Source organism: Leptonychotes weddellii, chromosome 4 (genome assembly GCF_054177405.1).
Source record: "Leptonychotes weddellii isolate Sample4059 chromosome 4, ASM5417740v2, whole genome shotgun sequence".
NCBI lineage: Eukaryota > Metazoa > Chordata > Mammalia > Carnivora > Phocidae > Leptonychotes > Leptonychotes weddellii.
In genome coordinates, this window is record NC_138372.1 from 17,085,187 (window position 1) to 17,104,831 (window position 19,645).

General features: G+C 48.3%; 1 long non-coding RNA gene across 2 annotated transcripts; it reads left to right on the top strand.

Annotated features, from left to right (window-relative positions):
• The first annotated feature begins 432 nt into the window (after positions 1-432).
• On the top strand, positions 433-19,473 carry LOC145721204 (uncharacterized). 2 transcript variants are annotated; one of them, XR_014144737.1, is made up of 3 exons: positions 433-734; positions 1,504-6,127; positions 19,162-19,473. It is a non-coding gene; the product is annotated as an uncharacterized LOC145721204 (long non-coding RNA). The 2 variants fall into 2 exon arrangements; XR_014144736.1 differs by lacking the exon at positions 19,162-19,473 and having other exon boundaries at positions 1,504-10,991.
• Positions 19,474-19,645: the final 172 nt, after the last annotated feature.

A 19,645-nucleotide genomic window follows, 5' to 3' on the forward strand; every position in this document is an offset into this window, starting at 1 on the left:
TTGGTATGGGGATAAATGAGATAATGTATATAAAGTTTCTGGCACAGTGCCCAATACTTAGTAAGTACTCAATAAATAGTAGCTAAGTATCGTGACACAACACCGCAGGCTCAGTCTGGAAGGTCCCCAGCGCTCTGTGCTGACGCTGTGCAGTCTAAGCTCTTCCCTTTCTCACCACCCACCCCCAAGCCTCATAACCTTTCCTAGATGGCCTCAGTGCCCTGCCTCTGCCTTCGCGGCTCTTCAAGTTTGGCTGGGCTGCTGGGCAACAGGGTTCTGGCCTTGTCTGGCACACCACGGCTTTCAGTTTGGCGACGGCCCCAGATCCGCTGGGGTCCAGCTGGCAAGGCCCTCCTGTTCCAAGTTTCTGAAGGTTCCAGCAGCCAACCCTGCCCTCCAGGCTCCTCCCTCAGACCCCAGGCAGATGGCGAGCATATACTCGGAGCCTAGCTGCTGCAGGCCCAGAAGTCCCCTATAGCAGCCCAAGCCCCCTTCGGCCTCCTCCCTGCTCTCTGGAAAGGCCCAAGTGGCCAGAAGCAGGAATGGTTGGACAAGGGCCTCTGGGAGAGCCACGTGGGCCAGCCCAGCGCCTGCCAGCTCTCAGGCTGATCTCACAATGGCTCCTTTCACCAGAGAGAGGAGCTGGCCTGCCTGTAGCTCGGGAGGTGCTGTCCCAGGCCCCAGGGGCATGGAATGGGAGATCAGAAACTAAGGGATTGCTAAGGCTGAGAGAGGTAAATGTGCTGAGCCACCCCCTCATGACCACCTGATGTCAAGGTCACCACCCCACAACTGGGGCTGCAGGAGATCAGGTTCTCTGGGGCCCAGGGCTGGAGTGGGGGTGGGGGGGTGAATAAGTGTGGGAGCAGATGGAGGGAAAGAGTTAGTCATGGGGTTCTGGGGAGGATGGGAGACTGGGCCCTCAGCCCACGCTCTCGCTGGCATCTGCAGGCCCATAGCAAGAGGGTGACGTGGTCCCGGTCCTTGAAGAGCCCTTCCAGTAACAACTGGGGCATCCCAGCCAGGCATCTTTCACATCCCCCCTCTTCTCCGTGCCTTCTGCCCAGGCTTCCACGATCTCTCAAAAGGACTTGCATCTTCCTACAAATATATCTGCCCCCATCCGCTCCCCCTTCTCCATTCCCAAGGCAACAAATCTAATCTAAGCTGCTCAGTGAATTAAAGTCCTCCCCAGCTGCCCACTGCCCAAAGGACCATGGCCTCGGGGTCCACACCACCATCTTTGCCCACTCAATATCTATTCCTTCTTCTGATCTCCAAATCCTTTTATTCCCAGGAAACCACCTTTCCCCCACTCTCAGTCCCTGTGGTTTGGGTGGGGCTCACACCTAGGGATAGGCATGTGACCCCAATTTGGCCATCTCCCCCACTTCCACACAGTGACTGGTTCAGGCATAGGCATGTGACCCAAACAACTCCAGGGAGATGCAATTTCAGAATCTGTGTTTAAACATTTGGACAAATGAATCTTTCCTTCCACAGGGCTTGGAACTGGGAGAGTGTCAGCCTGGAGCCTCCTTCATTTGGAAAGAACCTGCTCCACAGTGAAGCCAACAAAGGAAGCAGAAAGATGGGAGACCAAGTCCTGGTGGCATCATTTGAACCCCTAGATGCAGCTGTACCTGAAGCAGATGAGCTGAATTATTTTTTTGTTTGTTTCTTGAGTCAGTACACTTCCTTTTCATTTAAGCCTCTTGGAATTGTGTTTTCTGTCTCTTGCAACCCAGGACTTATGACCAATACAGTGGCCTCAAGCCAGTTTTGCAGTCCCATCTGCCTTGCTCTGGAATCGCTATTCCCTTGAACACCCCATGTACTTGGTGACTTCTGCTGGGCACTCTACTTGGGGTGGACTTACTTTCCCCCTTTCATACTTGCTCAGCTCTCTCTCTCTCTCTCTTTTTTAAAAGATTTTATTTACTTATTTGACAGAGAGAGAGAGCATGAGCACAAGTCGGGGGAGGCAGAGAGAGAAGCAGACTCCCCACTGAGCAGGGAGCCCGACGCGGGGCTCGATCCCGGGACCCTAGGATCATGACCTGAACTGAAGGCAGATACTTAACCGACTGAACCACCCAGGCGCCCCTGTCCTTGCTCAGCTCTTAAAAGTCCAGTTCAAATGCCAGTTCCCTCACAGAGCCTTCCCCAACACCTCCCCAGGGAGAATTTGCTCTTTGCTCCTGTGCACTCCGGAAGCATTATTAGACTGGTTCCTAGTGATTTGCTTTTTTGTATATCCATCTCTTCTGCCAAATTATTGAGCTTTTTGAGGGCAAGACCTATGGTATCTTGTTCTTTTCTTAGTACCCAGTGCCTGGCCTGGCACAGAGTAAGTGCTCAAGAAATGCTTCTGGACTGATCTGACTTGCCTTCGGACTGGGTGGGTCTGGCTGGGGTTGGTGCTACGACTAGGCAGCTCTGCGGCCCATTTCCACCTCTGGGCAAATGCTGTTCCTTCAACCTAAAATGTTTATCTCCCCTCAGCCTAAATACCCTCCTCATCCATCAGGGGACTCTGCCCCTCATATCTGACGAGAGGCCTGTTTTGGAGGCAAACAGACTTGAGTTCAAGCCCCGATTCTTCTACATGGCTCTTGAGTGATGTGGGCTGAGTCACAGAACTTCCTTGAGCCTCGGTTTCCTTAAAATAGCAAACACATGGTGCTTATTTGTGTGCTGGGCATTGTTCTAAGTGCTTTCCATGTCCTAGCACTTCCAGTTTTCTTATCCGCCCTGTGAGGCATAGGTTCTATTATTGTCCTCATTCTAGTGACAGGAGAGCTGAGGCCCAGAGAGGTTAAGTGTTGCCCGAGGCCATGGCCCGGAAGTGGCCGAGCGGGGGTTTGGAACTCCAGCTCCAGTCAATGCTCTTCACACTCAACTGTCCTGCCGCATGGAAAATGGACATACTAGAACCTTCTTCATAAGGTTGTTGTGAAGTCCAACCCTCACATAATGTGTGTGGACGATCCAGCAGAGCTGAGCACTGCTGTTACCACTGGTGTGTTCTGAGCCTGGCGGAGTCCGGTCCTCTCAGAGAATCCTGAATCTTGGGGTCGCGCTGCAGGGACTGGGGCCGTGGCTGGGCCAGAACAGTATCCACTTGGCTCTGGCTACATTCTAGGGCTCTCTCTGCTTGGCAGAAGGACTCTGCTCATAATGCTCATTTGTCCAGACTGTGGTTCAATGGCTTCTGCATTCTCTGCACGCACTTCCCTGGGCCCAGAAGGGATGGAGGGTGACGGGACAGGCTCCAGCCAGGCCAGGGAAAGCTGCTGGGAATTAAGAGGTCTGGGGAGGCAGGATTAGCCTAGTTTCTAGAAACCCCAGCTGTGCCACAGCCTCGTTGTGAGAACTTGGGTAAATCGCATAGTCTCCCTGGGCCTCAGTTCCTTCATCTGTGAAATGGGGACAGTAACTGTGCCTACTTTATCAGGTGGTATAGGGATGAAAGAAGTTGCTGTATTTTGCAGTACCTTTGTGGGCACCTAATAGACAACAGTTAATTATTAGTTTTATTTGGCTGTTTGCTCAGCCAGGCTGCCTAAGTTTCAGTCTTGGCTCTACCGTTTCCTAGCAGTGTGACCCTGAGCAAGTTACTTAACCTCTCTGTGCTCAGTTCCTCACTTATAACCTGGGGACGAGGACAAAATGCTAATAAAACAACAATGTGTCTGCCACGTTAAAAGTGCTCCGTAGGCTTTAGCGCTTGCTATTGTTATTCTCCAGCTGCAAGACCTTGGCCACAGCCTGTCCCTTCCCGTGCCTCAGTTTCACCACTAGTTCGGTGAAGTTTAGACTTGACTGTGAATGCCATGTGCTAACAGATTCCCGGGCTCCACCCCACTCTACCAAATCGGTCTGTCCTTGTTTTTGCTCATCGGCGTATTCTCAGAACCTGGCCTGGATCTGGCCCTCACTAAATATTTACCGAATTTATGTTTTTCATTAAACAAACACCAACTTAGTGCCTTTTTTTTGCGTTTATTTTTATTTTTTTTTAAGTAGACTCCACACCCAACATGGGGCTTGAACTCAAGACCCCGAGATCAAGAGTCGCATTCTCTACCCACTGAGCCAGCCAGCCGCCAACTTAGTGCTTTTTATGTGCCAGGCACTCTTCTGAGTGCTTTACAGATGTGAATGCATTTATTCCTCGCCATCTTGGAGGGAGGGACTATTAGTATGCCCATTTTTTTTTTTTTAATTTATTTGCGAGAGAGAGAATGAGAGACAGAGAGCATGAGAGGGAGGAGGGTCAGAGGGAGAAGCAGACTCCCCGCCGAGCAGGGAGCCCGATGCGGGACTCGATCCAGGGACTCCAGGATCATGACCTGAGCTGAAGGCAGTCGCCCAACCAACTGAGCCACCCAGGTGCCCCCATTTTTTTTTTTTTTAACAGATGGGGCAGCTGAGGCAGAGAGTGAATGTGCTGGGGGATTTGAACCCAGGTCCTCTGGTTCCAGGTTTATCTTCTGAACTTCTCTGACCCTGTCCCCTCTGTTCAGGAGTGGGGGTGCACAGTGAACCCACCCATCCGTGGGCATCCATTACTCATCTCCTGGGATGGGATTCTCCCATCTTCAGGGTGGGAGGAGGGGGTTGGCTGTGGGATGTGGGGAGCTGAGCAATGCGCCTAGCCCCTGGGGACAGCCTGCCAACACCTGCCACTCGGCCAAGTCCAAAAATGGCTCGGGCGCAGCTCCCATCCTGCTGTTCTTCCTGGGAAGGGAACAGGAAAGGCTCAGAGGCCTGGCTTCGGTACTGACTCACGGGGAGGTGGGGGGAGCCGCGGAGTCAGGAAGGGCTCAGCGTGCGTTAACTTTGTCTTCTTTCCTTGGACACTCACTGGAATAAGGCTGGGTCCCCAGAGCCAGAGGCCTGAATCCACCAAACCCAGAGCCTCAAGATGCTCACAGACTTGGCAGGGGAAGGGATGCTACATTGAAACCCAGTCACAGCATCCCTCCGGGAAGAGGAGGGTCTTTGCATGGCCAAATACACTGGTGGCCACCTCGGGTGTGAAGGGCACTGCCCTCTCCCTGGCCACAGCCTCCAGGAAGTCCTCGGGCAAGGAAACAGGGAAGACTTGTGACCACAAATGGGAGAAGAGGACAGGAGCAGCGAAATGGAGCCTGAAGAAAGAGGCACCCTGTCCAGAGTCCCATTGTTCCCAGGGTGGAAATGTTTGCTGGACTTTTAAGATGAAGGATATTTAATAATCAGACTCAACTGTTCAGCAGTGACTGCGTCGCCACTAATCCCTCCGGACTGACCACGTGCCACACCCGGGGCCTTCCCACCGCTTAGGGGCAGAGGTGTTCCAGGACTGGGAGTGGGGGTGTGGACAGCACACACGGGGCCCTAGACAGGTCTGGAGAGCGCCAATTCAGTGGATGCGGTCCTGGGAGGCCAATGAGATGGGCTGCCTGTAACCTGCCCATCTCCCGGCTTTCTCCCCAGGTGGGCACTAGGGCTTTGAATCAGGTGGTCAAGACTGCAGACTGCAGAACTAGATTGTGCAGGCTTGACTCACGTACTGCCCGTGTAAACGTGGGTCCTGTCCTAGACTCTCTGGGCCTTGGTTTCATCTGCAAAATGAGAATAATAACATAAAGGCTAAGGTGTAAGGACTTTATGTGGATTATCCCATTTTAACCCTTGCTACAACCCTGTGGAGCAGGTGCTCTTTGCAGGCGAGGACACTGAGGCAGGGGAAGCAGCTGGCTACGTTTCCACAATAGGTAGCAGAGCTGTGAAACCCCAGGAGGTCTCACTCCAGAAAATGTGCTATGACCTACGACATGGATCTCATCAACCCATGAAGGTAGTTGTGAATGTTAAGTGAATTTATGTATGTAAAGCTCTCAGAACAGTGCCTGGCGCGTGGGTAGTGCTCGAAAAGTTAAATGTGAGCTCTCGTGCTGTGGTCAGTGATGTGGACACCTGAGTCAATAGGCTTAAACATTAAGGTAATTTATTATTTCACCAACAGGAAGTCCTGATGCATTCCTGGCCTCAGGATTGATTGAGTCAATGGTTTGACGATGGCATAAGGACCCAGGAGCTTTCTTCGTTCTGCTCTGTGCATTGGATCCAGTCTAAGGTCAGCTCCCCTCTTGGTGGCAAGATGGCTGCCAGCAACACCTAGACCGTCAAACATCCTTACTCTTTCCCAGCAAGAGGAAGAGGCTATGCCCCTAAACCAGACATCTAGGGCCTTCCCCTCAGTCTGACTGGGCAAGCCGTGTCATGTGGTCATCCCTGGACCAATAACGGCACCAAAACAATGCTCCCGAGCTGGCTGGCTTTGCCTTCTCTGTCTACAGGCTTGGAACTGATATGGGAGTAGGCTTTCCCTGAATAAGGGGGCTGGCCAGAGGGTTCTGTTGGGAAGGGATAAAGGGGCTGTGGATGCAACTTTAAAGAACTAGTGACCCTTGTCAACTGGAGGATCTGGGGAGGACCCCTGGGTTACACAAATAATTTGAATACAGTGTGTTCATCCAGTGTCCGTTGGTGCCGGATCCAGAGGAGGAAGAGGTTTATTTGGACTGAGGGTGGAGGTGTATTTGTAGGAAGATCCCTGGAGGCTTCGCCTCTGAATCCTGGACTATGAGAAAGATTTCCTCGGCCGGGAAAGCCTGCGAGGAGGGTCAGAGGGTACAGCATGAGCGAAGATCTGTGTGCTTCTGGGAAGCTGGGGCTTACGGGCAGAGTAGCCTGGGAATGGGCAGTGTGGAGACATGGCCCTCGGAACACAACTGGTTCCTCTCTACTTCCTCCCCAGCCAAGAGCACCAGAACGTTAACAGCTAGCACTCCCGAGCACTTGCTATGTGCACGCACTTCTCTGGCATTCAAGGCAATGAGATACAGAAAGCTAAAGTCCCACAGCCGCCAAAGGGCCCTCTGACCCCAACACCAGGGCTTTCAACGTGCCCGGTACCTTCCTCACCAGGTCCCCAGCCCTGCAGCGGGAGGAGAGAGAGGAGCCCCATCGGGCCAGGGCGTCAATGCATGAGTCACTGCAGCTGGTGGTGGCCTCTGTTAGGGGAACCTGCATCTGGCAGACAAAGGCGGGAAGCCAGGTTTTGTCTCTGGTGGGCAGGGAGGTGGCTTCCTCCCGAGGTCTGAGAGATGGGGAGAAGCTGGGGGAACAGATGTAGAAAGGGGCCCTAGAGCCCAGAGATCTTGCTTTCTAGGACTAGCTCCCCAAATCGCTGTTTGCTCACTTGAAGTAATAACAACCCGCAGTATTTCAAATATCCTGCCATTGGGAGGGGGCAGATGGAACACGGTGAAGAATGCCAAGCGCCTCTTTACCATGCCATTCAAGTGTTATTTGTTTTTCTTATTAAAGCAGAAATCCTGGGTTGAAAATGTGGGCAGCAATTGCCTTTGCCACTCAGCCTTTGTTCTGCTTTTCTACTTTTTGTGTTTTTTTTCCCCCAGTGTTCTCTACAACGAACATATTTTACTTTTTAATGGACTCCCCGCCCTCACAAAGGAGAACATTAAAATTCATTATTAAAATTCCTCCGTGGGATATGTCTACATAAACCTATGCATATATTCATAGAATGTCTTTGGAAGGCAACCTAGAAAAATGGTCAAGCACGGGGCTGGTGGGAGGGGAAATGGGGGAGGGGGGCTCTGGGCTGTAGTGTCCATGGAACTGCTTGAATTATTATTTATTTATCTTACCATATGTGTGCATAACCCTTCCAAAAAGTGTGTTTAGTTTTGTTTAGATTTTCTTTTTTTTAAAGTAATCTCCACACCCAACATGGGGCTCAAACAACGCTGAGATCAAGAATCACATGCTGTACCGACCGAGCCAGCAGGGGCCCCTCAAAAAAGTTTTGTTTTGTTTCACTTTTAGTCAAGAATATCAACCAGACCCAAGCCCCAAATTTCCATTGGGTCCCACAGTTGCCATCCTGGGGACTCGGCTATGGGCTTCCCCCTCATTCTCTGGTTCTGGCTCTTGAAGAGACACCCCTTTGGAGAGACCCTGGCTCCAACTGGGAGTCTCCCAGCCAAGTGGCTGTTTCTACCAAAGTGGGCACCTGGCCACTCAGGGAGCAAAACTGTGGGGGTGCCCCTCTGCCTGGAGGACCCCCACCAGGGCAGGCAGCTGCTCCTCACTGGCTCCTCACTGCACCTCCACACCGAAGAGGAAGGCCACGTCTCTTAGGAAAGCATGGGGTCCTCCGTGACCGGTCCCCCTTCTGTCCAGTTCATCCTCTCCACTCCCTCATCACCGACGCTCAGCTGGGAAGCAGAAGAACCTTCCTTCTCTCACCTCAGGCCCAAGCACAAGCTGTTCCCTGTACCTGAACAGTGCCCCTCCCCCATCTAATTCGCCCAGCTAATATCGACTCATTACGCAAACCTGATCTTAAATGGGCCCTCCTCCAAGAAGCCTTCCCTGATCAGTCCTGTTAGGGGCCCTCCGCAGGGCTCCCATGACACACCGGGATTCCCTAGTGAGGGCTAATTACCTAACTCACCGATCCTCAGTTTTCTCGTTTGTAAAACAGTGCTTAGTGCAGAGGTGTAAAAGATGACATGACTTAATAAAGATAAAATGCTCAAAATAGTGCCTGGTACATGGTAAGCACTCAATAACTCTTGGTTCTTATCAGGCGATATTTAGAATCGCCCGTTGATCTGTCTCCCCCGATAGACTGTGTTGAGCTTCTTGCACACCGTGGTTGGGTCATGTCATCCTGACAGTCACTCAGGGCCTGGTACATATTAAAAAATTATCAAAAAATTCTTGTTAAAGAAATGACATGATCCATTCACACCAATAACCATTTCTTGAGCATTTGCAGAGCATGTAAAGTATTGAACGCTCTGTGTCAAACACTGAGCTACATGTACTCTCTACATGATTTTCACTTAATCCTTGTGCGGAGGGTGTGAGTTAGATCCTTGTAGTATCCCCATTTCACAGATGGGTAAACCTTCTATCCTCTTAACCCGTTTTATTTTTTCATCACGGCACATCCCCTCCTGATGCATTATGTATTTATTTGTTTGCTAGCAATAGAACCTGACTGTCACTCCACCAGAATAGAAGTTCAGTGAGAACTTGTGTTCTATTTTGGTGGTGTTCATGAGGCCTAGCACAGGGCCCAACACATAGCAGATGCTCACTTTATATCTGTGCTAAATATCCTTGCTTCTGGAAAACCTGTTGACTCTTCTCCATCCCAGACTAAGATGGATGCCACCACCTTTACTTTCACAGCATGTGCAAACTATGAGTACGTCCCCTTCTTTGATATTCCTTTTTAAATCTGTGGTTTTCTTGGCCAGCCAGCAAACTCTTGGAGGACGGGGCCCGTGGTTAATGACAGGAATAACAATGAACATTTGTTGAGCATTTAGCATCGGCCAGCTCTTCACCTGATGTATCCCATTCACCAGTTTCAAGGAGCCTATGGGTAAGGTCTTGTCCCCTCCTTACAGAGGGGGAAACTGAGGCTTATGGAGGTGAAGAGACTTACTGCAGGTCACTTGTTAATGGCACCTGACCCAGGCAGTCTGAATTTAACACTGGGGTCCTTAACCACCACACACATTGCCTCTTTGGGAAAGACAATAGTCATCTGGACCATAGACTGAGTGGGGAGCATTCCCAAACGCTTTGACAAGCAGGAAACAGAAAAGGTGGTTTCTGGTTCCACTGATTTCCAGCCCCACTTGAGACAATGGGAGGTGGGATGCTTGACAGAAGTCCCTGCAGGGGAGGAATCATGCAGGAGGAATCAGGCAGACTTTCCAACTTGCCTTTCATGACACTGATATTTAGAAGCACATGGACCAGGTATTTTTGTAGAATGTTGCTTGATTTGGGTGAGTCTGTTATTTCCTCAGGGCTAGATTCAGGTTATACATTCTCAGCTGGAATATTTATGCAACTGATACTGTGCGCATCAGTTCCAGAAGCCCCCGATGTCTTTCTGCCTGGAGAGGGTGATGTTTATTTTGATCACCAGTTAAGAGGCGGTCTGGTTTCTCGACTGAATGTTACAGTTTTCATCCTTGCAAGTAGTAAGCAATCTGTAGGGACACTTTAAGGTTACATAAATATCCTGTTCTTGTTGACTCTTGTAGTCTTTTTTTTTAAGATTTTATTTATTTATTTATTCAGAGAGCACAAGTGGCGGGGGAGAGTCAGAGGGAGAAAGAGAATCTGGAGCAGACTCCTCACTGAGGATGGAGCCCAACCCAGGGCTCGATCCCATGACCCTGAGATCATGACCTGAGCTGAAATCAAGAGCTAGACACTTAACTGACTGAGCCACCCAGGCACCCTTCTTGTAGTGTTTATTTCTGATCAGCAGGAAGAGGTGCCCAGCCCCCTTTTACCTTCCTTGTCCTTGTCATCCTCCCCTGGTGAGGGACGGGGATGGGCCTTGCTTAGCATACTAGATCAGCATTCTGTGGGGCTTGGACATGCTCACCCCCTGAGGAGCCCCACTGGGTGAATCCAGGGACTCAGATCCTTACCTTGGCAGGGTGTATCCAGCAGCTAAAGAGAATGGCAGGGGAAGAAAGGACTCCTTCTGGAGCCTCACCTGAAAACGAAGAGGTGAACCAAATGACAGAAGAAAATAGTACTGGGCTCATCCCCCAGGGCCCTGGCCATGTCTGTGAACAGCTCAGACAAGGCTATTGTCCTTCTGTCAGGGACTGTCCCCTAGGGGTTACACAAAGACTAGGCGGTCCTGGTCTAAACATGGACATTGCATTAGCTCTGTGGGCCTCCAGGTATCACCAGGCCAACAACTGAGGGAGGTGGACCCCCAGGGCCTGGGATGCAGCTGGGAAAACATCAACTCCAGGCTTTTCCTTTTCCCCTGTTTGCAGGGTCTCCTCTGGCTGCTGACATTCAGCACAGCTCAGAGCTGGGGAACTCATTTATTCTTTTGAAGCGTGAAGGACACTTCTCAGCTTTGAAAAAATACTGTTGCCTGCTTGAATTTCAAATAGTTTAACGCCCCCTCTGCTACCTAGCTGTGATCTAAAGGACTGATTGTTCAGGCCTCAAAGTACCGAATAAATGAACTATGAATGCCCAAGGATGGAGAAGAAATGTCCTTATTCGAATCAAACCTTATGGCTGGAGACGATTGTCCATTTTTGCTCTTATGTAGCAAGGAAACAGCTGGGAAGGAGACTATCCAGCCCCAGAGTTCTCCTGGAGCAACGGCTTGACTGTCTCTGCACCTTTAGGCAGAAGGAAATGAGCAGCTCCTCTGAGTCAGGGCCACTAGCTATTTGTCTATGTTGCAAGATCGCCTTCGTAGTCTTAGGTCAGAGGTCACAGAGCAGAGCAGGCATCTAGCCGAACACTGTTGAACACAGGGTACTGCCCACAGAATGGCTGTGGGGGTGGGGGAGGGGAAGAACAGTGTAGCACAGGGTACCACCTGCAGTCAGAATAGCCTTGGGTCCAATCCCAGCTCCGCTGCTCATTTACCAGCTGTTTGACTTAGGCAACTGATTTAACCTCTCTAAGCCTCAGTTTGTCCTCTGCAAAATGGGGAGCAATAATAATACTCAACTCAGGGGCGCCTGGCGGGCTCAGTCAGTAGAGCGTGTGACTCTTGACCTCAGGGCTGTGAGTTCAAGCCCCACATTTTGTGCAGAGATTACTTAGAAATACCACCTTTAGGGGCGCCTGGGTGGCTCAGTCGTTAAGCGTCTGCCTTCGGCTCAGGTCATGATCCCAGGGTGCTGGGATCGAGCCCCGCATCGGGCTCCCTGCTCAGCAGGGAGCCTGCTTCTCCTTCTCCCTCTGTCTACCACTCTGCCTACTTGTGCTCTCTCTCTCTATCAAATAAATAAATAAAATCTTTAAAAAAAAAAAAAGAAATACCACCTTTAAAAAAAAATAATAACTCAGGTTGTAGGTATCATAGGTATTTTAAATGAGATTGTAGGTATTAAATGAGATTGTGTTCACAATCCAATCAGGCAGATATTAAGGGTCCTGTAAACCCCTAAAAATAGTGTAAGATCTAATAATAATAATAATGGTGATGATGATGATGATGATCACTATTATTTCTGAGCCTCCAGGCTGCTATGTTAGGGTTGACGAGGAAGTTGGAGCCGGGGTGAAGTAGGAGTAGGGTGTGGGCTAAGGGAATGGCAACCCTCAACCTCATTTTTAATGACTGCATATTATTCCATTATACAGATGAACTATGTCTTATTTAAGCAAACAATCATTTTTAACAGTGCAGAATATATTTTTTTAAAGATTTTTTTTTAAAGATTTTATTTTTTATTTATTTGAGAGAGAGAGCACAAGAGGGGGTAGGGTCAGAGGGAGAAGCAGACTCCCCGCCGAGCAGGGAGCCCGATGCGGGACTCGATCCCAGGACTCCAGGATCATGACATGAGCTGAAGGCAGGCGCTTAACCAACTGAGCCACCCAGGTGCTCAACAGTTGCAGAATATTTCCATGATTAGATGGATCACATTTTAGCAGGGAAGCAAAGGGGTGTATTAGAATAGGCTTTGAAGATAGAGATCATCAACCATTTAATCAACACTTTTTTCCCACCTTGACTCCGGGCCAGGCCCTGTGCTTTGTGCCAGGGTAGAGAGGACAGACGTGGACTTGCTCCCACAATGCTCATGAGCCACAGCAGAGACAGACATATAATCGGACCTGACTTTAAACCCCTGGCTATGTGGGTTTAAGCAAGTCACGTGTCCTCCCTGAGTCATACTTTCCTCATATTGAAAGTTCAATGTATAGTGTTACAACCACAGTATTCAGCCAACAAATACTACTTCTCTTTTCTAATGATTAGTGGTTTTAAATATATATATATATATATATTATTCTTTTGTTTTTATGGATACTGTAGCCATAGATATCCTCATAAATGTCTGGGTTTTTTTGTTGTTGTTGCTCTTGTTAGTTTTGTTTTGTGCATGGGTCATTTATCATCCTGGGATGATTTCTGTTATCCAGCTAAATAAGCTTTTCTAAACCCTCTGCTACTTTTGAATGTTCACTAGGCAGAGGCGTGGGTAAGAGCCACTGAACTGGTGGCAGGAAGTGTCAGCAAACAGGTCACCAAACTGTCTGGAGCTTTGATTTCTCAGCTGCCTCTTTACCATTTCTCCAACACGCTGAGGAAATTCCTGCCTCAGTGCCTTTGTACTTGCTCTTCTCTCTACCTAGAGCGCTGTTTGCCTGGATATTGTCCTACTTCCTTCAGGTCTTTACTCCAATGTCACTTTATCAGAGAGGCTGTTCCTACTCCCTGCCCCCAGCACCCCTCCCCATCCCCTGACTCTGCTTTGTTCTTCACAGTAGCTCTTATTACCTCTGGACATAGGCGAATTGTCCTGGGTATTGGTTTATGGTCTGTCTCCCCAGATAAAATGTAATCTTCGTGAAAGCCAAGATGCTGTCTGACCTGGGCCTGGAACAGTGCCTGACACACAGTAGGCTCGCAATAAAAATTTATGGCATGAGTGAATAAAGAAATCAAATGAGACTACTCACAATACTTGCAGTGTTTGCTAGTGCCTGGAAACAGTAAAAACTTGCTCAAACGGAAGGGAGAGTCATAATAATTGGAAACTTAATACAGGACCTTATTTGGGTGGTAGGCCATTGAAGATCTCGGCTGGGCCGTGTGCAAGTGGGGACTGGGGTGAGGGGGGAAATATTTCCTCCCTGCCAAGCTGCAGCAAGAGGCTAATGGCCTCCACAGGGATCCAATCCAATTAAGGCCCTGGCTCCATGTCAGCTCGGGTTCCCTTCCTGGCTGCTGCAGCTTCCAAGTGACAAAATGAACCTGTAACTTTCCCAAGACGAGACAGTCTCCAGGCGAGCAGGGCAGGAAGGGGCTGTGGGTAGGGTTTCTGCTCCCAGGGAAGCAGATGTGCATTTTACCCAAATGGTTTTAATACTGTGTGTGTGTGTGTGTGTGTGTGTGTGAGAGAGAGAGAGAGAGAGAGAACGAGCCAGGATCAGAGGCTGGGTCACCATCCTCAAGACCAGTCCTTGGAGGGAAGGAGCTGGATGCAGTCAGTGGAAAAGAGATGAAAGCAAGGAGACCTGGGCTCTCCTGCTCCCACCTCACTGTGTGGCCGGACCAGAAACCAAGGCGGTGAGAACACACGCCCTGCTCGAGGTCACATAGCTCCCTGTGGCAGAAGTGGAAAGGTTACTGGCCACAAGTTTAGATTTAATGGCACTCAGAATTCATTCTTTCTTCTTTCTTTCTTTCTTTCTTTCTTTCTTTCTTTCTTTCTTTCTTTCTTTCTTTCTTCTTTCTCTTTCTTTCTTTCTTCCTTTCTTCTTTCTTTCTTTCTTTCTTCTTTCTCTTTCTTTCGTCCTTCCTTCCTTCCTTCCTTCCTTCCTTCCTTCTTTCTTTCTTCTTTTTAAGATTTTTTTATTTGAGAGAGAGAGAGAGCACAAGCAGGGGGAGGGGCAGAGGGAGAAGTGGACTCCCTGCTGAGCAGGGAGTCCCATGCTGGGCTCCATCTGGGGTCTCCAGGATCATGACCTGAGCCGAAGGCCAATACTTCACCGACTGAGCCACCCAGGCGCCCCTGTTTATTTCTTTTTAAAACCAATTTTTGGAGAAGTTATGCATACCCAAGCACAGACTTTTTCAGTTATGAAACAAAACAGTGTAGAGTAAACAAAGGGGCACCCCTGTCCCCTGTGAGCCAGTTCTCCTCTCGGGGGATAAATACCCTTAGCAATTTCTTGTGTGTCCTTCCAGAGAAAAATGCATATGTGATGAAAGATGAATTACAGGTTATGAAAAGATGATTCACAGGTGGGCACATGTGATATACAGGCATGCAAAGATGATACATGGGTATCGCATTAAATTTTGGATTAATATAGAAAGACCTAATATCATAATGATTTTGAGTCTCCTTATCCAAGAATAGAGCATGCCTCTCAATTTGTCCAAGCAGTTCCAAAGTTTTTTTGTGAATATATATATTCTCTCACATATATATGTTTCTCAAAAGCATAATCATTTTTTTTTCAAATGGAACTTGTACATGTTATTTAGATGCTTTCCTATTTCTTAAATGTTTTTATATTTTTGGTCACTTTTAATAAATGAGATGTTTTGTTCCATTACAACTTAAAAGATGGTAGGGGTTTGTATACAGAAAGACACTGATTTCTAAAAGAATATTAACTTAGTATCTCATCGCTTTTGTGAGGTCTTGTATTGTTGGTGATAGATTTCCAGCTGGTTTTCTCTGGAAGTAATGTTGAAGACAGCCAACCCAGTAGATCCTGTGAGCATGTTAATAAATTCTTTTCGATATGAATAATGGCCTCTCACATCTGTGTAAACTTTCCCTTCCTTCCCTGATTCCACATAAGCCTCTGACACTTGGCAGAAGAAGAAACTGAGGCTTAATAAGGTGGAACAATTTGCCCAAACTAGTGAGCGACAGAGGTGGAATTTGAACCAAGGCCTGTGATGCAACCTCAGGATCACGAGGCAAAGGAGAAATTGAGTTGAGGAGGGGTTTGTGCAGAAGAAGCAGAAGATGACAGTTTTTGAATGTCTACACTGTGTTAAAAACTTTACCATTTTAAAAATTTGATTTGATTTTTTTTGAAGTAATCTCTATGCCCAACGTGGGGCTCAAACTCACAACCCTGAGATCAAGAGTCACATGCTCCACTGACCAAGCCAGCCAGGTGCCTCTATGTGCCCTCTTTTTTAAACACTCATAAGAACCCTTCAAGACCAGCATTATGAGCAGATGGATGGCCAGGGTATGGGCAACACGGATGAAGAGATCTGGGTTTGATTATTGGCTCTGCCACTTACCGGATGTGTGACCCTAGGCAAACTGCTTAACCTCTCTGAACCTTTCTCCACTGTACCCTTGTTTCAAATGGTACCTGGATGGGTCCTTTTTCTAATGAAGGTCCATCTACTGGGGCTTGTGGTCAGGAGGAACATGTTAGTCCTTGGACCCACACACTGGAACTCTATCCCAAGGGCCTAGAAAAGCTGAACTGAAATGTGTCTCCAGCTTCTGTGTTTGATTCTTCCAGGGGAGCCCAGATCTATCTATAGGGAGGCTGGAAAGGTTGGTGCTCCTATGGACACAGCATTCAGGTTAAACTTTAGCCAGAGTTATGGCTAAGTCACAATTAGCAAGATTTTATAGGACCTAATTCACATCAATGGGGACAGAGTTGAAATTCAAAGCTGCGTTGGGATTTTCCATAGCTGGGTTGACTGGCATCACCAAAGAATAACTGAACGCCTATAATATGTGCAGTGAGAGAAACAACAATATGAACTTAGGAAATGGGAAGTTAAAAGGCAATGTTTGAAATTTATTTTATTTATTCTTTCACTTAGTCTGATTATTATTATCCTATATAATGCGGCCAGGCACTGAGTTAAGCATAGTAGAGCATATATAATAACTAATGTGTATTGAGCACGTAGTATATGCTGGGCACAGTGTTAAGTGCTTTACATTTATTAACCTGTATAATCTCCATCACAAGCCCGTGAGGTAGGTATTGTAATTATCATCATTTTGCATGAGGAAACCGAAGGTACAGAGAAGGTAACTTACTTGAAATCACATGGCTGGGAAGTGAAATATTTAGCTCAGGTAAGGATGTATATGACAAGTTTCCCAGTGCTCCAGGAAGCTCATAGAATACCAGGGCAGAACACATTGATATGAATAGTAATCATAGCTAATATTTATTAAATGCTTCTTATTAAATGCTTAATGCAGATATTATCTCATTTAATCCTCACAGTGACTTTATGAGTTAGGTTCTCTTTTATTGCCTGCTGTAGTGATGAGGGAATGTACTTGAGTAACTCACCCAAGTTGGGGTTGGAAATCAGGCAGTCTACCAGTGAAGCCCACACTGAGAACTGCAACACCACCCTCACCTTGACCTTGATGGGTGGTGGTGTAGAATCCAGACCAATGCAACAGTGGAAAGACGCTCCATGGAGCGGGGGAATTTATGAGTGTGCTTTGAAGGATGAGTAGGAGCCTACTTTTTCCCATACCACTTAGTGGACAGTATAGCCAAGAGATAACTGTGGGTTCGAATCGCAGCCCCACCATCTTCCCAGCTGAACGGCTTCTGTTTATCCCCTCTGACCCTGTTTTCTTAATTGTAAAATGGGGACAATGAAAACTATTCCTCTGACACACCCTGAGGAATAGATATAATTGGTTCAGGAAACAACCAGCTAGCTGTTGGGCATGTAATGTGGAACAGTGGTCAAGCTGATGCACACATGGGTACAATATCAATAGTCCCTACAGAGCACTTACCACACACCAGGCACCATTCCAAGCACTTAACATAGATTCACTTACTAATGATCTTATCAAATAGGTACAATTTTTAGGTCCATTTTATAGATAAGAGATGGTAGCCCAGAGAGACTGAATAAGTTATGCTGAGCTAGGAAATGACAGAGTGGAAACCAGGCAGTCTGGCCCCAGAGTGCATGTGCATAGCACCTCTCTACTGCCTCAGTTGTAGAAAGTGGGGTTGAGACTCTCGGCCAGCAACGCCACATAATCAAGAGTGGGAGGAGGGAAGTGTGTCATTAGGGGAAGCTTTTTGGAGGCGCCATCTTGTCCTTTGGAAAACCTGACTCCTTGGCAAGTGGCAATCATAACACACACAAAGCACCTGGCTTCTCAGACCAGGAAAGCAGGACCCTCCAGAGTATGCCCAGGGTACAGGAAACCATAGCGTAAACACGGCTCGTTCACTCATTCCATAACTTTTTATTGTGTACCATGAGCAGTTCCACGAGCTGGAAATATAGCCATGAGCAAAATCAAACAAAAATCTCTGCTCTCATAGAATTGATGTTCTAGTGTGGGGAGACAGACAAGATGCAAATAAATAAGTAGACTATATGACCGAGGGTGGTGGTATAGAGAGAGATAAAATGGAGGGTGGAATGACCTATAACAGCTTGCGCTGTCAGATAGGATGGTATTTGGGAGATCTCTCAGAGTGCTTGGCCTGTTGAAGGAGTAGCAAGGAGATGGGTGTGGCTGGGGTAGAGAGCAAAGGGGAGAGCAGTTAAGATGAGGTCAGAAGGGTGGGGGGGGAGGTGGAAAGGAGAATGCATCTCCACCCATCTTTAAAGTTGGTGTGTGTGCTATAGAAACAAACATGAGTTTAGAATGCAAACTATGCATACATTTCACAGTTGGAAAATGAGACTCGAGCACAAGGTGCTCATGGAGCCTCCCCTGCATAAACATCCCAACTCACCCCCTCTCTGCCCATCCCTGTGAGCCCATGGAGTTGAAAGTGGGAACACCAGGTATGAGTGACTGTGACCGGGTTTCTAAGGCTTGGGGTCTGAGCCTTGGAGACCACCACTGCCTCGGCGTTCCGAGGAGGAGAACATCTGGTTTCCTCACAGCTAAGATCGGAGTGTAGTCAGGGAGGTCTCAAGAGCCCTACTTCCAGGCTCTCCCCATCTCCTTATCCTGGTGCTGGGAGGCCAGTACGTGACCGACAACAGACACCACAGGGAATGTTCGCCGATTCAAACTGAATTCGATAAACCCTCAGGCACACCTGGGAGAATAGGATGCCTGGAAATATTCCTCAGCTCCAGGGCCAGTTTGGGGCCTTCTTTGAGGTTTCATTTGATCGTTTTAGACTTGGATTTGCTTTGAACTGGTTGACCACTTTGGTTGCTTTTCAGGCAGGGTGGAGGGGGGTGGCTGGAAGGGAACTTTGGTTCAGTTCATAATTTCGTGAAAAACTAACATTGAGTTCAGTTCAGAGTCCAGACAAGCACTTCAGTTTGTTTTAGATGTTAAGTCCCTATCTGGGGGGCAGCCCCCTGGTGTTTCTTTCTTTTCAACAAACAAGCTAGTCACGGAGGGAGTTGAATATGACGTCATCCTAGCCTGTAGGGGTGAACGGGGACGGTACAAGGCTCAGGGCAGAGCTAACAGCCGTCACCGACTGAGTGACACTTGCCGTAAGGCAGAGACTGGTAAGAGCGCCCCACCCGCCATAATGAAACAGGCTTAGGGGTTTCAGGACTTCATCTGACTCTAGACACTGTCTCTTTCACAGAGTCCCTACAAGAATATTTGAGCAACTTGCTATGGTCTGGGAGAGGAAGAAGCTGCAGGTTTCACAGTAGTTTCATGCATACATTCAATTTGTTCAAACTGAAATGTGTTAATACACTAAGGATGTCGAGAGACAAACCTCCTACGACTGACCTCCATCATTCAACTGAACCTGGGAAGTGGGGAAAAGTTGTGAGTCAAGTATTACCGAAAGTCAGAAGAGGGAACAAGTAACTCTTTCCGGGCGGGGGGTTGGGGGGGTGATATTTGCTCCAGGCATTCAGCAGTAGCAAACCTAGACTAGGTACCCACCTCCTGCCGGGCTCAAAGGATCACAGTCCCTGTCTTTGGGGCCGAAAACCCAGGACAGTTTCTCCGGTTTAAGGACCACCTGTATCAAAATTGTCCTGATGCTTGTTAAAATGTGAATTTCCCCTTTCCCCAGAGAACGGGAATTAGATGGATAAAGCGGGTCTGGGTGTAGC